The sequence below is a fragment of the Malurus melanocephalus genome, unplaced genomic scaffold (assembly GCF_030028575.1).
Source record: "Malurus melanocephalus ecotype Western Australia unplaced genomic scaffold, MMel_1.1 scaffold_82, whole genome shotgun sequence".
In the NCBI taxonomy this organism is placed as follows: Eukaryota; Metazoa; Chordata; class Aves; order Passeriformes; family Maluridae; genus Malurus; species Malurus melanocephalus.
The window spans coordinates 2,280,392-2,288,387 of NW_026623314.1; positions in this window are offsets into that span (position 1 = coordinate 2,280,392).

The following is a 7,996-nucleotide window of genomic DNA, read 5'->3' on the forward strand; positions in this document are numbered from 1 at the left end:
CTTAAAAAACTACAGGAAATGCAACATCATGCCACTGAAGTATCTTGAAAGTATTCCTTAAATGAAAAAAATTCAAAACTCCTACCAACTATCTCCCTGTTAAAAGAAATCAGAGGTCAGATGTGAATCTAAAGAATAGCAAGTTAATAAAGTATCCTCCTCTGAGCTTCCAGGAGAAGAAAAACAGAAGGGGGTGTTAAATCTTTGAATAAAYCTCCAGTAAAGACAGCCAGAAATTATGCTGCCTTTAGCCACATGAAAGAGAATGGAAGGATTTCTCTTTTTAAATTAGTCTTTATTGTCTGCTTCATAAATCGTGATCACATGTGGTATTTATTACAACTAAATTTTCTTGTTGCTGTAACCCTCTTGCTTGCATTTGGTGCTTTCTGTTTATTTTAAAAAGAAATAAAGGTCCAGAATTCCTTCAGTCCTGAGACTGAAATTTTATGGCAGTGCAAATGCCAGAGGGTCACAGCGACAACCAAGGAGCCTGTGTAAAATATAACACACACRCTTTTAAAGTGAGATTCAAAGCAGTAGAAAAGAGTCTCAATCCCCTTATCCCATCTCTCCATTTCATCCTCACACAGGTAGGATGGGAATTGAAGCCTAACAAGATTTTTCTGTGCCTGTGTAACTTCAGGACTTGCACTCCTTATTCTAAAGCCCACCAGAATCATCCCATTAGGAACAATTATTTAAGACTTTCTACAACTGACTTTATAAACTTGCCAAACAGGCAAAGCCAATTCACGGATTGACACAAATTCACCTCCCCACCGAGGCCACGAATCACCACATATATTAAACTAAAGAGAGACACTGATATGACCACGGATAAACACATTCCTCACATTTTTTTTTCCAGTTGGAAATTGACCCACGTTTGGTTTGAATTAAAGATTCATTGCACTGAAACAAATAACTAAATGGAAAGATATGAGGCCCTTTGAAGAGCGTGCAAATCAAATTTAGGTGATAATTAGCAGCAGACAATTGAARCCTACTGTTTATTTGCACAGAACCTGAWGTTACTGAAACACGGCTTGAATTCAGGCACATTGCAAACTGAGTGACTGAGTTTTCAGGAATTAATTTAACAGTTTCATATCTGAGGTTGAAACAAGCACGCTTTGAGCAAAATGAGACAAATTTGCATGTGCTCAGACCCTTCACTCCAGCTACTGTCCCTTCCTGTGCAGTTACTACGCTTTCAAGGCTTTATACGCTGTAATTTGCTTTTCCCCAGAACATTCCTCTCTTGGGAAAGTGATGCACAGGGATGCCATAATTGGGAAGAAGAATAAGCAGCTCATAGTCGAGTTATAATGAAGTATTACCTCCTATAACGTCTGCCCAACTTAGTCCCTGTTTGTTTAACTTGGTTTGCCAGGGAGCATAAATACATGTGTCATCAGCTGCATGTTTGGCAAAGCAAGCAGCTTTTGCTCAGGATGTGCTTGGCCTCAGCATAAGAGGAAGCACAGTTTTGCAGCACAAGTGAAGATGAGAAAAATGTCTCTCCAGCTCAGAGCAGGCTAGAGTAGCAACTCCCATAAGATAGATTTGGCCAGAGCATTGAAGTGAAATTTTGGTGTATTTTTCACTTCACCACGTRTTTTATAGATAGCTTTTTTTTCCAGTCAGCCTGAGCTGCCAGCAAATAGAAGAAAGATAAGGATTTTTAAAATGTTGGAAATTATAGAATATTTGTGATAAAGGGAAATAGCAATCAGGTTAATGGATTCTACASGAAAAACAACTGCAAGCCTTAAAACACAGATTTCCCTTTCTCAGGAGACTGGTCCCTGTTTGAGCTACCAAAGCCTTCGCTCGGAAAGGAAGAGACAGTGTTCATTTCACAGTCACTTGTATCTGCTGGAATTAGGACCCATGACAGCAAAACTTGATTCCTGTAGATCGCTTTTGCCTTGCTGCATAGCAATATTCCATTGCAGTGGGGATGGAGGGGTGACTACGAGTGGGCAGGGAAGGGAACAGCTCTCCCAYGCAGGGAGAGCAAGAGCAGCATCCCAGGCTGTGCTGGACACTGCTGGGACATTTTAGGAAGCACCAAGGGCACCCACTGAGTATTTYCAGCCCTGGGCATGGCTCAGCAAAMGGCCACCCCTCRCCAAAGGAAGTCCCTTGGTCTGGTCCTGGCTCCAGCCTGATCCTGTAGGGAAGACACAAAGCTTTCTCTGCAGCTCCTTGTGRGGTTTTGCTCTGACTCTGCTGTTGCTGGAGGATTTAAGGCAGTCCYTCTCCTCATCACTAAGAGAGAAAAATATTCACTTGAAGAGTGAAGCTTTAAGGGGACTGCTGTCCCMCCTTGCTAAGTGGGACCTGCTTCCCATACAGGTATTGCCCAGCCTGAGTCCTGTATCAAAAATAAAAGAGTGAAGGCAATATATTATTTCAGGACTCTGGAGATAGGTTTTGGCTCTTTGGGGACAGATAACTCACATGATTTAGCACAGTTCCAGAGATCAGCTATCCCTGGCCAAGTTTACGYACTTCAGAATAAATGTGTTTTTTCTTCAAGTAATTTGTAGGGTGTTCCCATATACTTACCCCTCCACCCAGAGAAAGCATATTACCATCAAATTTCTATTATTATCAATGCAGAATGATTTCTGTTAAAGTTAAGATTCTATTAATCATAACTATGGTCACYTGAATTTTAAGCCTCCCAAGGGGAATTTGGGCCTGTCATCTGACTAAATTACCACACTAACAGATTGCTACTAATCAATTGAGTTTTCAGTAACAAAACATTATTTTAGCTGTCACAGAAGCTGGCAAAGCTCGAYTCCTTTAAACCTTTTCCAGAAAAGTTTATGTTAACATTATTTAGCTTGTCAGAAGGTTAACATATGTAAAGGAGCAGAGACCAAATCTCACCTGAAGAACAGATCATATATCCAAACTGTTAGAAATTTGGAAGTCCTGGCTATGAGCTAGATGAATTACTATCATTCAGAAGTAAGAAAAAATTATGGCTCTAAGTGGCAAAGCTATGCTGGAAGAAGCCCTCGTGTATTTTATATTAAAAAAAAAAAAAAACAAAAAAAAAAACCACCACATTTATTTATCTTAAGGAATGACACAAATACCAGTAACGAGGAAAAAAACCTAAATAAACCAAGTATTAACTAAACCAACCAAAAATTTGCCCTTCACCCCAGAAAATAAAAGCTTTGGGACATAGCAGAATACAYTCCTTCCCACATTTAAGAAGATCTTCATGGATATTTTCCCTGAYACAATATCATTTATGAAGTCCCAACCTTCCTCACATCCCACTTGTGTTTAACTTCACACTGCAGCTCTCAGATTCCTCATTTATGGCAACACATCTGGGAACACAGAAACAAACAGCTCCTAGAAAATTCTTGGGCTAAAAGGAGGCAAAACAATCTTTAGTGTAAGCTCACAACAACAATCTTCAACAGACTTCTGCCAAGAACAGGACAGAACAGGAGGAAATGTCGAGAGGAAATGGCTCCTCAAGACCCYTTTCCAGCCTTCTTTTCAAGCCATTCACTCTCAGTCTGCACTTCTACCACTGTGTTTACTTAGGGCAAATCACTTTAATAACACCCCATTCCAGTGACTTTTTATCTTGATACAATTGAGGTAGCCCTGTGAAAAGCTGAAACATTATCATGGCTGCAAACACACTTTAATGCCTTGAAAAGTTAGTCAGGTGATCTGCTATAAGATGATCTGCTAAAACAGCAGTGCTGTGTCACTCATATAGGAATATTAGAGAGATTTTTTTCAACAGAAATTCACTGAATTGAACTGCAAAACTAATATTTTCTATTTTGGGCTGACATGTTTCATCACAGGAAAAAATAAAAAGCAGTTGGGTGACGTTTTCMGACCAGGAAAGGAAATTACAAATTAGATGGTGTTTGATTTTTAGGAGCTGCAAAGACTGAAAACACAGTTGTCTCTCTGCAACATACAAGTTTTGKGATAATTGTGCAAAGTAAATCCTTCTAAACCCCACCACTGTAAACAGAAAACCTGAAACACTGTTCACAAATCAGACCACTTAGCAGAAGTCTAGTATGAGTTACAAAATTTTTAATTATGGATGCCAGCTGTTATTTTTCCTACTTGTACTTTAACCCTAAAGAACGCCAGTTTTATGGTGAAACTGCCCTCTAGGACTGACTACACTGCAGCACAACAAATCTCAGAGATCCRGGTGTATCTGCCAGCCCAGGGCACAGCTGTGGGACCAAACCTCTCCCATCAGCATCACGTCAGCATCCTTCATGCTTAGACAGTGCTCCCAGGCACCTGCTGTGATTCTTGAGGTGCCCTGGGCAGGGCCAGGAGTTGGATTTCAATGGTCCCTGTGGATCCCTCCCAACTCAGCMTATTCTATCATTCCGTGCAGCCCTTAAAGAGCTCGTGATGAATCATAAGATTGAAATCCCCATTATGGCTCTTAAAAGGAGGAAAACAGCAAGAAACGCTTCAGAGCCCTTCCTTGCATCCTGCTCCATGGAGTGGGAGGGTGTGGGTGCTGGCAGTGGGAAAGGAGGGCAGTGGGAAAGGAGGGCAGCGGGAGCCCTGCACAGCCCTTCCCGCACCGCAGCCCGAATACAAAGCTGCTTCCTCCACCTCGTGGAGAATCAGGAGAATGATCTGCAAACCACAGCCACCARAAACTGATAAAGTACACAGTATTTAAATCCAGAAAAATATCCCTCCCTGGCCCAGAATGTTCCAGAATTTTTGGAAATAGTTTCCTTTTCCTTCCGGTCTATCATAAATGCTTTAAAACTTCCTRTTTTATTTTATTAGTGCAGAACATCATTAAATAAACAAGAGATTCAGAGAAGCAACTTAGAGATCACTACTGAGGAACTGGGATCAGATCTTAAACTACCTTGGAAGTTATAACACATATGAATTGTTTTTTCATTAGAAAGTGGGGAGAATCTCCTCAGTCAGGTTTTTTTCATCTCATTGTGCTCTAGATTTCAAAAATTTGTACCCRTAAATACCATTGTTAACACACAAGACAGTAACTCTGTTGCTACTATTCTGGAACAGTTATATTCTTAATAAAAGTGGTTTTACCTCATTGAAGCTTATCTTTGTTTCATCAGCTGTCTCATTGCCCAGAATTTCAAGTTTACATGACAGTATCAGCTTCGTCTTCTCTTGATCAGCCACTGTTTGTCAGGTCCTACTTTACCAGATACCTTTAAAAAATGCCTCTCTGGGTTTAGAATTTCCTGTATTTTAACTCTTTTTGCTGTGTTTTTTGGTTGGTTTGGGTTTGTGATTTTTTTTTTTTTTTGTATAACAGAAATTAACAACTCATTCAAATAAATTTCGATAGAATTACAATWATACCAGCTTTTCATGGCATAYTCTTGCTTTCATGGCCTCAAATTTTGTTTGCTCTTTGAGTGTTCACTTACCTTACCAAGATGTTTTGATTGAGTGTCCTTACTGACACCCACCCTAAAGCAAAGGATGGCATCATGCAGCTGAACTAACCAAATGTACTCACTGTGTGCTAACTGCATAGCAAGAAACAGTGAAGTTAGGTTTTAAAATCAACACTCCATTAAAAGAGCTGGAAGAAATTCATTCTTTGCAGTGCTATTGTGTCTGTCTGCCTATAGAATCTATGCATGCTTTTCTCTCTGAAAGGCAGCCAAAAGGTAGCCAAAATGTAGGATAAAAATGTTCTGCAGAGCAAATTTCAGCTTTTACCCAGATTCTAGTGTTTACCTGCCCCAATTTCTTTTTCCTTCTCCTGGGGAAAAAAAAAAAAAAAGGTTAAAAAGACTCTACAAAACAAAACAACAAAACCAAAAACACATTCCTAAAAACTCTTCATCCAGAGGTACCAGTGATKTCAGCCTAAATCCACTCACCTGGCTGAGGGCAAGGAGGCCAGAGCCCTGCATCAGTGCAGTCATGCATCCCACAGCCAGGCACCCCACATCCACAACCCACTGCGTGTCTGTGTCCCTGCTTTGTGAGGACCCTAACCCTGGAGAGTCTATACATTCCTACATGCAGGAGAAGCAACAGGAGTTGCAGTCTGCAACAGGATTTTTAGCAAGAATGTGTACCCAAACTCCCCATCTCTGGCTGCTATCGACTACCACGATAACACTTTCACTACCACCTTTACAGGCAGCAGTTCCCAGTAGGATTTACCCTTTTCCTTGCTGTGGTTGTTCCATGCCCTGCCAGCTGCATGGCAGATTGTCCCCTGGCTGGATCCCTTACAGCACAAAGGCACTAAATAARTAATTATGTTTTTATCACAAGACTGATTCCAAGGGACAGAAAAAGCAGAAGCTCGAGTGTCTAAGGAAGGACTGTCCAAGTTTGCCATCTGTGCCCAGAGAGCAGCTGACAGCACTGCTGTCACCATRAGCTGAAGGAAGCCATCAGGACTGTACCCAAGAGGAGACTCACTCAACTGCAGCAGWGGGTAACAGACCAGGAYAYAGAATATTTTTAATAGYGARAAGAGACAAGACGTGTWAAAATGAAGAGCATCCACTSCATCCAGTGAACACTTTATGAATGACTGCCTGGAGTKATGAGCTACAGCGTGTAGGACACCGCCCAACAGAGGATCTGTAGCTGCTGTGAATGTTCACAAAACAGCTCTGCTAAAGAGGACACCAGCTTTACTGACACTTGTTAATTTGGCTTCACAAAGAYTCAGAGTACCCAGGAGTCTGGAAGACGGGCACTCTTCCCAGATTTGGCTTTCAGAGGAGGCTAAGGAGGTGGGAATTGATGCTAAGCATTTTACTAGGGAACAGACTTGACTAGGAAATGGAGACGCTGTTCAGATGGGGCTCTGTCCTCATTAGGCTTGGCTTAGCTTTACAYAGCACACTGACAAGCCTGCAGATAGACTTGACTAAAGCACAAGGTACCTGTGCTGCCCTGTGCACTGAGACAGACATCTGTGTAAAGACAAGCAGGCAGTCATGTAATTCAAAATCTGTCTGATAGCCAAGGATCATTGCAGGTCCAAAAGGTGGGTGGTGAATGTGGACAAGCACGTGAACGTTCTCAGCACTTCATCTGTGAGAACATAAAAATTAAAAATATGCTCCCTTGAGCAGCATTAATAGTCATACAGGCTATCACACCTGCAATTCTTTTTTTTTCTCTAAAATACTAATCATTTGACTGGTAACAATCTTTTAACAAGTTTGACAGTAAATTATCTTTCTAAGTCATAAAAAGCTGAAACCAGCGTATTTTCCAATACACCCCATCACCTGTGTGACCCCATAAAGTCACTTCAGAAACACAGCCAGTGAAACCAGTTACTTTCATGACTGCACACTTATACAACCTTTCTACACAACATTTACTGAGTATTATTAGCAGAGAGTCGTTAAGGACAGACGAGACAATTGCAGGCCCCCTTGTCTAAGGCTCCTGCTCAAGCAGGTTCACTAGAGTATGTTTCACAGGACAATGTCCACATGACACAGTGTTGCAGGATTTCCAGGGCAGTGCTTGAAATCTTAATCAATCACACCATCAGTCTTAAACGGCYTCATTTCCTCCCTATAGGCCTACAGTCTTTAGTGGATGCTTTTGGGGAAGGAAAGGCATGAGACCATTACTTCAGTGCTCTCAGAGACTGTTGGCTGCATCACTACAGACAGAGGAATAAATACAGTCTGCCTATAAAGATTAAAATAATAATTACAGCAGTACAAAAAATGCCTGTGTGAAAGACCCAGTGACCTGAAGTGTAAGGAAAATAGTATCTGGGAGGAAAAGTTCTCACAAGGAGATTTGGTTACGTCTGCATAATGTTAAAACTTCTTTTTATTACTCAAAACCCACCAGAACCACCCAATTTGGCACAATTATTTAARACCATCTACAACTGACCAAACTCTTTATAAACTTGCCAAACAGGCAAAGCCAATTCACAGATTGACACAAATTCACCTCCCCACCGAGGCCA